At 38.5% G+C, this 12,100-nt stretch overlaps 1 long non-coding RNA gene across 1 annotated transcript in view; it reads left to right on the top strand.

Annotated features, from left to right (window-relative positions):
* The window catches only part of LOC309619193, a 306,317-nt gene that overhangs the window by 270,566 nt on the left and 23,651 nt on the right, over window positions 1-12,100 (top strand). The window contains exon 2 of the long non-coding RNA XR_014238815.1: window positions 10,153-10,211. This is a non-coding gene — a long non-coding RNA (uncharacterized lncRNA). The remainder of the gene's footprint in view (window positions 1-10,152; window positions 10,212-12,100) is intronic.

Raw genomic sequence — 12,100 nt, 5'->3', positions numbered from 1 at the left:
AGCAAAAAACAAAAACCCTGCAGGGTCTTTGTTCCAGTCACAGTAGATGGACTTCCTGCCGTAAGTCAGCACACACGGACAACAGGCAACGGGCCACTGAACATTATTATAGGGGGAGTCAAAGCACAGAACTTATTTTAACAGGCTTTTATTGAACATCTGCTATATGTGAGACATGAGTTGGGGGTGGCAGGCTTAGTGATAAGACAGAGTGGTTCCTGCCTTCATGTGGCTGATAGTTTGGTTAATTAGAGTAATATAAATTGATGGATACGATAAAGTTACAAGGGGCTGCAAATATCTCTGATGGGTGTTCATTCTCGCTGGAGTTGGCGGTTAGCAGGTAATATTGTGCTGAGTCTTGCAAGGTGAGTATTTGATAACTGAAGGCAGTGGGGGCCGTGATTAAAGACAGAGAGATTAGGTTAGTGGGGCAAACACTTCCGCAGGACCCAAGCCATCGTCGTGATCTGGGATATGCTCATTTTCCAGTTTTGTTTTGTGTCATTTTGCAAGTGATCGAAATATTTCACTGCTGTCCTCTTGGCCTTCGAAGTTCAGAGCTGGTTTTCTCTCTATAATCACATAGCTTCATTTAGCAGCTATGTAGATATAGCAGTCGTTGCAGTCTTATGATTTGTTGGATGATTTCCTTTGCTCTGTCACGGAAAGGACACAGGAGCACAAGAAGGCAGATGCAGAGGACACACACCCGCGGTCGCTGGGGTGCTGTTGCCTGCGCGCGGGCTCTCAGGACGTGTATATTCCTGAACACGGCGCTGGGTTTCAAAGTGTGTTCAGTCCTGCTACTGCATCCTGCGGTGTGTCCAATTTTTTGGAAGCAAAACCTCTAATGCTCTCCTACCTCTGTAGCCTGCCCTTTGCTTTATAAACAGAATAAGACAAGGGGGAACGTGTATGTTGGAGTGGAAACGTGTATATTTCCTAACATGCACATAAAGTGGTAAATTTTAAAGCTATAACTAACGATTTCACACCAATCATTTTCCAAGAAGGCCCCTCCATTTTCCCCTATGGCAAAGAAAAGCAGCCAAGTTTCTCTTGTTCAGTATCTTGAAATGGGCTCAATTCTGATCCAGTGGTATGTAACTCTAATGCTTGTGGAATATTGCTTAACTTGCCAAGCAATCAAGCATAGCGAGTTGATTGTGTGGCGTGGGGCAGACCTTTTTTTGGAGGCCTTATGTCGGGAGGGTGACTGTTCAGAATCTCTTCTCTGACTCCCGTTCTTTTTCTTGTAACCTCCTCTCGTACCTGAATGTAGGAATGTCCACCAAGAAATAGATTCCTTCTCTTTCCTGACCAGAAATATTATTGCACGGATTTTTTTTTTCAAATCAAGAATTTAAAAGTTTTAGCAGAAGAAAAATCTCTCTGATCCCATTTTATTTGAGGCAGTTCAGTAAGAAGGAAGAGAGGCAGAGAAAAGGGGAAAGGAAACAAGGAAGAAAAGGAGGGAAGAAACTACCATTTATTGAGCAAATTCTGTGAAAAGCACTTTCCATAAGTCATATCTTCATACTTTTAACTCCCCCATGAAGTTTCTGTCAGTTTTGTCAATGAGTAAGCGAAGCTCAGAAAAGTTAAGCAAACTAGTCAAATAGCAAACTGGAATTCAACAGTGATTTAATTGCCCCGCACACTGTGCCACCACACTCTACGAGTGTTATGATCTGTTTCAAACACCGTATTTTACCAGCACAAAAATATTCAGCTGACATACAAAATAACAAGAAAAATGATTGACATATTGAAGTAAGAACAGCTTGCTTATGAACTGAGTTTTCTTTACTCCTCGACCAGTGGCTGTAGTGTTACGTACACACATTTAAGGCTTGGTTGGACATTACAGAGTCATCTTCCCATTGCTCACTTCTAGCCTTCCCTCCTTTATTGTCACTCCAGTGACAGTTCCAGTGCCAAAGCCAATCAGTTCATTTTCGAAGGACTCCAAGATTTTACGTTCATTCAAACCGTCTTTCAAAGAGTGTTTATTGAGTTGTCAGGCAGAGTCCTGGCAGGAAAGAGAACTCATCACAGATGGTACAAATGAAAAGATTTTGATGAAGGATCTACTTAATGCTATGTGGACAGGGTTACCAATAGAAACCTAGAGAAGATGCAGTACCCAGAGATTAGGAGCAGCTGGAAGCCATTACACCCCCGCCATAGAAGGAATGAGAAGAGGAATTGCTTTTACCAGAGGATCAGAGTGCTGGCAGCTCCGAGCTCCTCCACCTCTACGCCATCTTCACAGTGCCTCCCACTGGCTGGAAGAACCCAGAAGCCGTCTGACAATGGATGCAGTCCCCAGGAGTTCACCTCCTAGGGCACAGAGCAGGGCACAGAAGGGCTGAAAATGGATCTGGGGCGAGTTGGGGATGAAGGATTACTTGTCCAAGTGCCCACCAAGTGCCTGGCTCTTGTCTATGCACTGGGGATAGAGGAATGAACACAAAAGACACGAAGTCTGCCCTCAGAGAGCTGACATTCTAATGCAGGATAGAGACAAAATAGAAAAAAGACAGATGATGGGGAGAGATACAGTATGTTCCATCCTGATAAGCACTAAGAAGAAAACAGTGAAGCCAGGAAGGGGATTTTGAAGTGTGGTGGGGGTAGGGTTTTAGGGAGAGTGGCCAGAAGTGCCACCCTTCCCTGAGAAAGTTTCCCTGAAAGGCGGCATTGTTGGAAAGACCTGTAAGGGGAGGGAATGAGCTAGGCTGGGGAAGGGGTATCGCAGTGGGAACAGCAGGTGCAGAGTCCCCGAGGGAGTCGGAAGCCAGGTGTGGGGAGTGTGTCTGGAGAGGAGTCCGTGAGGGGAGAGTAGTGAGAGGTGAAGTCAGAGCTGGATTCACGACTTCCTTCTCCATCTCACGGCCTCTCCTTTGTTTTGTCTGTGACCAGATGCCATAAAGAGGTAAGATGCTGATAGCAGAGGAGAGGAAGCTGAAAGATGCAGCGTGACTCATGCAGCACCATCCAGTAAGGGCCGATTCTCTTGTGCTAGGCTAATTAATAGAATGCCGTCCTGTTTGTAGATTGATTTTTGTTGGGTGTGGTGTGTATTCCTATTAAAGTCAACCTTGGCCGGCGTATTAGGGCATGTGATAGAGCGTGATGACCAAGGTGCAGGATACTCTTCAGAAGGGACTGTGGTATTATTCACGGGTTCCCAGAAGAAGCCGTGGAATCGGAGAGCACTTGACTTCACTTATCCTGTACCCTGGGCCTTTAGGTCTTCTTGATCTTTTAAGTAGTTTAACTGCAAATTATAAATATAAATATTAAGTATATGTATTTTTTTCGTGACTAACCACCGTTCACCTCTCAGTATGTATATGTATGTATTCCATATGTATATATGTATACACATATTTGTATGTATGTGTATATGTATGTATCTATATCTATGTATATATATGTTTATAGATATATAGAGATAGATGTCTTTTATGTAGAGATAGATATTTCTTTATTATATATGTAAATGTCCTTCTCAACCTTCTTTCCCCTGACAAATTACTGTTCAGCTATAAACATTTCACAGCTCAGATATCCCCTCCTCTGTGAAACTTTCCCAGATTAATCCAAGAAGTCTCAACCAGGCTCTTCTTCATGATCCCACAACCCTCAGTTCAGACATATGTTAGAGAACTACTGATACTGCCTGTGGTTTATCTTTTTACAGGTCAGTGATACCAACTAGACTGTAAGCTTCTTATGCCCAAAGATGCATTATACTCTTTTGGGTCTCTTGTCTAAACAGAGGGTATGGTTGATTTTAGTTGCTTATAGCAGACTGTTTTTAAAGACAGACAAATGATAGATAGATAGATAGATAGAGCGAGGAAGCCTTATTTAGGAAATACATATATATATATATTACATATATATATATGTAAATATACATAGCTTACATTAACATGAATTTGCAGGACTGGTACCCTCAACAGTTCAATACTGAGAGGATATGCCAGTTAGATCATGGGTAGTGGCTCTAGGTTTTAATTTAGTGAAAAATTCCAGAGAACTGACACCTTGAACATACTTTGTTGTTGACTATGGAAGCAGTCATGGAATACCCAGCTTCCCTCTAATCCTGTGGCTTTGCTGGACCTGTCATCTGGGAGGTCCTTGTGATTTTATCTTATCTCTATTTGAGAGTCATAAAGATGAGTAACTAAAATGTGGTTAATAAACCCCATCTGGGCATTTTCTAGGTGAATAAACACACCGGGTTTTCCACTGTTTTTTCATGTGGAAATGATGAATAGGACTCACAACTCTTGTTTTCATTATAAGTAGAAAAGTAGAAATAATATCGTTATGATACTTGAGGTTGTTATAAAGTGCTTTAGAGACACTCTGAAAGTTTCAAATAATTATAGCTCCAGTTAAATTTTTATGGCTGCCTGTGGATTTTCATGATCAAAGAAAAAGTAAACAGAGAACACTTTTAGGCTGAAAGATTTTCAGACCCTTATGATTTTTTTTTTGTTTTTGGCTCTCCTTCTATTCTTTAAAAGAGTGATTAATAGTTTCACAATGTAAAAGCACCCACATTTGGGATTAAGTAATTGAATGAAATTAATTCCTGAATCCAATCTTCATGCACCCCAGGCATGCTGCATAACATATTATCTTGGTGATTAAAAATGCAATGAGCTAAATATAAGAGAAGGTCTTCAAAAACCGCTAGTTACCAATTTCATTCCAATCTGTTACATACATTTCAACTGTATGTTTTTTCTTTTGCTAAAAAGTACATTATTAGTACAAGTAGTGACATTTGAAAAGAACTATAGATCAGATTTTAGTACTGTAAATATTAACATCCTGATTTTAATACTTGTGTTATAGTAGTACAATTGAATATCCTTGGTTTTAGGAAATAAACTGAGTATATGAGTCAAGGGGCAGCATGTCTTTTCAAATGGCTAAGAAAAAAGACTGTGTATATATACAAACATACATATGCATACATATACATGTGCATATGCTTATGATGTAGGTATGTGCATGTACACATATACATGTGTTCATGATGATGTTACACATCTATATACATGTATATAAATAGGTATATGCACACCTATATGCATGCATACATACATGCATTGTAAAACACATAATGAATATAAACATGTGAAAATATATATTTCATGTATATATAGATAGTATACATGTATGTACATATAAGGGTACATATGTATGCATATTTTACCCATTTTTTATCACTAAAACATGTTTTAGATTTTTTATGTTTTATAAAAAAATGTTTACATTTGGGGAATCTGAGTGAATAATGGATAAGAATTTTTTGCAACGTTTTGAAACTTTCCTATATGTCTATAATCACTTTAAAATTTAAAAATCAAAACATGTTAAAACATCCTTAAAAGTGCTGCATTCTACCAAGTGTGCTGAAATCATATGTGGAAGATTGAATCAGCATATGAAGGTTTAGCTTTGTGCTGAGGAAAATTGTGGTTTTGAGACATATAAATATATAAACATGTATTTATTTATTCATATAAACATATTATACACACATATATAATTCTGATCTAGAGTGGGTCCACTTATTTTTTAACTGAGGTAAAATTCATATAACAATTAACCATTTTAAATTATACAGTACATTAGTGTGTAGTGTATTCTCAATGTTATACAACAACCACACATATCAAGTTCTAAACATTTTTATCACCCCTTCCGCTTCCCTAAAACAAAACCGATTCCCATTAAACAGTCACTTTTCAGCCCCTGACCACCACCAATCTACTTTCTATCTCTGTGTGTTTACCTATTCTGGATATTTCATAGAAATAGACTCATATGCTCTGTGGCCTTTTGCATCTGGCTTCTTTCACTTTCTTTGAGTGAAATGTTTTTGAAGTTCATCCATGTTGTAACATGCATCAGTGCTTCATTCCTTTTTATGGCTGGATAATATTCTATTGTATGTATATACCACATTTTGTTTTTCCATTCATCCACTTGTAGATATCTGGGTTGTTTCCACCTTTGGTTATTGTGAATTATGCTGGTACGAACATACGAGTATTTGTTTGAGAACCACTTTTTAATTCTTTGGTGTATATGCCTAGGAGTGGAATTGCTGGGTCATATGGAAATTCTATGTTGAACTTTTTGAGGAACTGCCAGACTGTTTTCTTATTCCTATTTAATGTTAGGGGCAGAGCACATGAACTCATAATGCAGAGATGTTCTCTGAATTTAGGCAGTTGATTTGTATGTTCAGTAATTGTTTAGGGGAACGTCTCACACAAACACCATGAGCAGGACCTGGAAAGAGTAGACGGAGTTCACTGAAACCTGTACCAAGACCTCAATAAATGCTTATTTCAGTATCAAGAGATTTGAGGCAGCATGAGAATTTACTTAAACAGAGGTGGAGATAAGGGAACATAGAATTACATCATTGTTTTTAAAGGACGCAATAGAGAAGAGCAAAGAAAATGAGTGATCAGAAGTGAAGTATGAGCATCTATACATAATACAAACTCTCAAAGTTGCACGTGCTTGCTTTCTGAATCATTTTACGAGCCCCGTAAGGAAATCAATAGATTTCCATCTTAATCACACTTCACATGTTTCTGTTTGGTCCATTTTCTGTTGCTTTAGAGTTGGCTCCAAATGGTGTTTGGCCGCTCTCTGTCCATGCCCACCCTCTCCCTGGCCCATCCCATCTTCCACTCCTGACCCCCAACAAAACAGAAGATAAATCTCCTCTCCTGAGGAGATTCAGAAGTATGTCCCACCTGTTTGAGCAATGGCCTTCTTGATCTTCATTTCAGTCTATTTTGCTGGTCACACTGCATCTCCCCAACTTCTAATCATAGGGGTGTCCAAGGATTCATCTCTGAGGCTTGCCTGTATCTACTCACACTCTCTAGAAGTCATTAAGTTTCATGGCTTTTAGGTACATCCCATACACAGACAACACTTAATTTTTTATATCCAACAGGATTTCTCCTCTAAACTCCAGAAATATCTGCCTACATACAAGACTCTTACTTGAGTATCCAGTTGACACCTAAAACTTAATTATGTCTAACACTGTGAACACCTGATTTTCCTTCCCAAACCTGCTTCCCCCTCTGTCTTCACCGTCTCAACTGGGGACGCTTACCTGTCAGAGTCTAGGCCAAGTATTATGTCTTCTTCTCATACGTACATTTAATCTGTTAGCAAATCCATTGGCTCTGTCTTCCAAATACATTCAGATTCTAACATTTCTCATTGTCTGCACCATCCCTGCCTCTGTCCAAGCCACCATCATCTCTTACCCAGTATATTTCAATAGCCTTCTTGCAGGTCATCCTGCTTGGTTATTTTTTCAGTTTTCTGATCACATATAATCTTACCAGTGAGGTCTTCCCAAACGACCTTATTGCCTGATTGATTGTTTGAGATTTCTCACTTCTTTATTATTTTATTGAAGTATAGTTGATGTACAATATTATATGTTACAGGTGTACAACATAATTCACAATTTTAGAGGTTATGCTCCATTTATAGTTATCATAAAATATTGGCTATATTCCCTGTGTTGTACAATATATCCGTGTAGCTCATTTCATACATAATAGTTTGTATCATGTAATCCCCTACCCCTATCTTGCCCCTGCCCCGTTCCCTCTCACCACTGGTAACTACTGATTTGTTCTCTATGTCTATGAATCTGTTTCTTTTTCGTTATATTCACTAGTTTGTTGTATTTTTCAGATTCCATAAGTGAGTGATACCGTACCGTATTTGTCTTTCTCTGACTTATTTTACTTAGCAAAATACCTTCCAAGTCCATCCATGTTGTTGCAGATAGCAAAATTTCATTCATTTTTATGGCTGGGTAGTATTCCTTTATCTTTATCTATTCATCTTATTGACGGACACTTAGGTTGCTTCCAAATCTTGGCAGTCATTGGGGTGCGTGTATCCTTTCAAATTAGTGCTCTTGTTTTTATTTTATTTTTTTTGGATATATACCCAGAAGTGGAATTGTTGGGTCATATGGTAGCTCTATTTTCAGTTTTTTGAGAAATCTCCATACATCCAAACAACCCTATTTAAAATAGCATCTCAGCAATCCCTAATCCTGTTCCCCCTTTGTTTTCTTCTATATACTTTACATCATTAGACAAATATTATAGTGTACTTTTTGGATATTTCATCTCTCCTACTTAGAATGTAAGCTTCAAAAGATCAGAGATTATTTTTCCTGTTTTTCACTGTTGTATCTACAGAGCCCAGAATACTGCCCAGTACAGAATAGAGGCTTATTTAAAGTATTTTTATATGTATGAATGAATGGCAATATGTCTGGAATACTTGCAAAGTCTTCTTTGTGATAAATAATACTCACCTAAAGTGAAATTAGCATGGTTACTAAAAAAATACACATTTTGTGTATTTAGAAATATTTTAGAGCTGGAAGATTCTCAAAAACCTGGAGACTTTTATATAGGAAACATTTTCAGAGTCAAGATACCTCCCAAAGAGGTTTGGATTAAAGGATGCCTGCTCAAGATGATCTGTGGCCTTCAGCAGTATGATTATATACCCACCTCTAAACCTCTGGTGAAATATCCCTGACTTTGGTATCTGTAGTTCTGGGTTGTAATTGAGTTTTTGCAACACACCAGTGATGAGGTAACTGGGCAAGTTGCTTAATCCACTTTGAGCTTAAGCTGTAAGTTGGTGGTGATAATAATAAGAAGGACCTCACAAGACTGTGGTGAGGATCAGCTGAGATCTTGGACATGTTTTATAAAATCTCAAACATGCCATAAATATAAGAAACCTAAAAAAAAAATGCTACAAATATAAGGATAAGGACTATGTTTTCAGGCTATGAGAAAACATAAAAGTTAACAACTTCAATTCTATGATTCTCTTACCACCATATTTTTCTTTACTATCAGAGTCATTCAAAATCTGATGAAGGGAATTGTTCGAATCTGTTTGAGAGAATCCTTTAGGCAGCCTGAAAATATTTCAGTAATATTCAGGTTCCAAACATTATTCCCAAATTCTCTAAGCTGGATTGGCTTTTCAGCTATGAGTCACATCAAGGCTACTCTCTTCCTCCTCCGGCCAGGCTTACTCTGCCATTACCTTTAAAAATTAGTCTGGCAAATGCCCAGCAGGTGACTAAAGCAAAACACATACAGGATCGAATGAAAGTTTTGGGGATACTGATGCTGATCTAGGCCTCAAATCTGCTTTGGGACTTTAGTTAACTAAAATGACTATGCAAACTGATCAAGTGGGCTTTATTTCCTTCTTTATTATCATAGTCAGCATCACTTACCTATTACTGATTATCATCTTAGTGCTAAGAATTCTACTTGGCCATTTATGTGTGCTATTCCCTTTATACTTCATCTTTCTCTATGAGGTAGGTATTATTATCTTTATTTTACAAAGGAGGAAATTGGAACTCAAGGGGGAGTAAAATTATTTTCCAATAAGGAGGTACAGAATCAGCCTTTAGATTCAAATCTGACTTCAAAACTTCTGTGATCATGCAATTCTCTTTTGTAATGGTCAGTCTCCTCCTCCACATTGATATGGATTTCCCCTAAAGGGGGGGAGCCTCAGAAAAAGTGGAGGAGGAAACAAAAGGACAAAACAATAGAACTGAACACAGCAGAAAGATTAAGGCTTGGAGGAAGAGGTATTACATTCTTATCACAGAGTTTTCTTTGGGCTCAGGCGTACTCTTCCCTGGTCTTGACCTAATTTTATTAAGACTTTGGCAGGTGAGTGTGATCGTTTCCCTGGCCCCCTGTGAGTTTACAGTTCGGTTGGGGTATTACTTAAAGTCCCTGTTACTATTGACTCTAAAGTGACTACCAAATATATAATCTGAAAATAAACAGGATTCTCACATCCAAACATTCAATACAAAGGTTTGATGGATATACCCTTCTTCGTGTTTCTTTCAGACTCTTGGTAAAATCCTACTGGGTGATTTGTTCCTTTTGCACATATAATTCAGCACCGAATAAAAAGAATGAGAAGCCTTTATTCACCATGGCCCGGCTTCTAGCTCACCTCTGGCCTTGCTGGTTCTTATTAATGACTCATTTCTTTTGACAGGAGCGGCCACACTTCAGGACTTCTTGGGGGGAAGAAAGTTGGCAGAGAGAAAGTCCACAGTGAGTAGTTAAACATTATATGAATTAATACCCCCGATCAATAGCTTAATGGATGAAATGCATTGATTGCTTTGAGAATTATGCTGAGGTCTACAGTAATAAGCATAAATGTCTGATTTGACATCTTTTTTTTTTTTAATATGTCTGCAACGTAATCTACTACCAATTACACAACAACCCCACCAAAGGAGTGCTGAGTGGTCCCACTACAGTAGTAACATGTTATAAAAGCTCAAGTTTCAGGACAATTAGCTTCTGGCTGCAGTTCATTACCCCATTTGAGATTTAAAAGATTTTTTTTCCATTGCATTCCAACAATGCTTATGTGTCTGGGGCTAACACTTTAAAACAATAATGGAATGGCAGATATCTGTCTGGCTGGAGTTTGCCCAAGAAGAAGTGTGTATTAGAGTTAAAAAAAAAATCAAGGCAGAGTGGACAAAAAAAAAAACAAAAAAAACCCTCCAACTTCTTTAATTTCTCAAACTGCCCAGAGTTATAATGTTTTATGAAGAAAAAAATGCCTTTCATTGCTATTTTGTAGAAAATCCAAGAAATGCTTTGGAGAATATAAATATCCCTGTTTATTTAAACCAATTTCCACATGGTGGAAAAGCAGTCCCATCGATAATTCATATCCATCTGTCTCTTGGGTGAGCATCACAAGATGTCTGGTCTGAGATACATGACTCCCTCCTTGAATTGCCTAGTACTACACAAAACTGGCAATCAGGGATTTTTTTAATGGTGGTGATGACAATGGAATTTATTGAGTCTATTCTGTGGCCAGGTACTGTGCTGAAGCTTTATGTGAGTGATCTTATTTGATTCTCCGAAACAGCTCTTGAGTTAGCTCTTGAAAATAATAATGCTATTATTTTCGCCATTTTATAGATGAGAAAATTGAGACTTGGAGGGTCTAATAATTAGAGGGTTTCAAGGCTAACAGTAGGAAGTGCTTTGGAAAACTACTCTTGAGGCTTTAACCACTAGGCAGTACTACCTGATGATGGTGATGATGGTGCCGGTAGTGGTGGTGATAAAGATGACAAAGGCAATAATAGACCTGGGGAAACTTCTTGTTAATCTCCTGTATGGTTTGTTATGTAACTTTCTTTCCTCTAGCTCTCTGGGTCATTTTTTTTTGCTGTCTCAGATATCTACTTCCTTTATCCCAATGTCCATTTTGAAATTTTTTTATCCTAATCTGTTGTTTTCTCCTCCTGCCTCTCACACTCCGTGATCTCATACTTCCTGTGGTTATTCGGGAACTGAGTTGGGTGAGGTGATTCACTACAGGCCCCCACTTCTAGTGAAGGGATGAGTGCATCACTGAGACGACTTACCTGTAGTCAATGTACGGTAGTGGTTCTGTGCAGCCTTTCTCAACTCAGGATTCCTAAACGTCTAATGGTGGATATGATCAAGCCTAGAGAGCAACCCACATCAGTGTAATGTTTTCCTATCTAAGGCTGTGGTGAAACACGAATTTTGATATCCAGCATGTACTGATATCATTAAAATCCCAGCTTTTTTTACCCCTTGGAATAAGGAATGCTGTCTGTGAATTAAAATATTAATGTCCAAAAAATTACAAAAAGAACCTATGCAAAAATGAATCAAGCAAAATAAATAAAATAAGTGAATTAGCAAGGAAGCAATAATATGGCATCGACCTAGAGTTTATAGTGCATTACTGGCTGTCTCCTGTTCTCAGCTCAGGTGAGGTATTTCCAACCTAGGTGTGTTGACACGTTAGCCACAGGGAAGGAAGGGCCCATCCCCTTCACACAGATGGCTTTCCTTTGTTTGTACTTTCCTGAGATTCTTCAGAGCTCCTGGCATGTTGGCTTTCCACTCTGGAGTGGCTAGAGAGGGAAACAATGCTT

The sequence above is a fragment of the Balaenoptera borealis genome, assembly GCF_965194805.1.
Source record: "Balaenoptera borealis genome assembly, chromosome: 20".
Classification (NCBI taxonomy): domain Eukaryota; kingdom Metazoa; phylum Chordata; class Mammalia; order Artiodactyla; family Balaenopteridae; genus Balaenoptera; species Balaenoptera borealis.
This window is presented reverse-complemented; position numbering and strand designations above follow the sequence as displayed.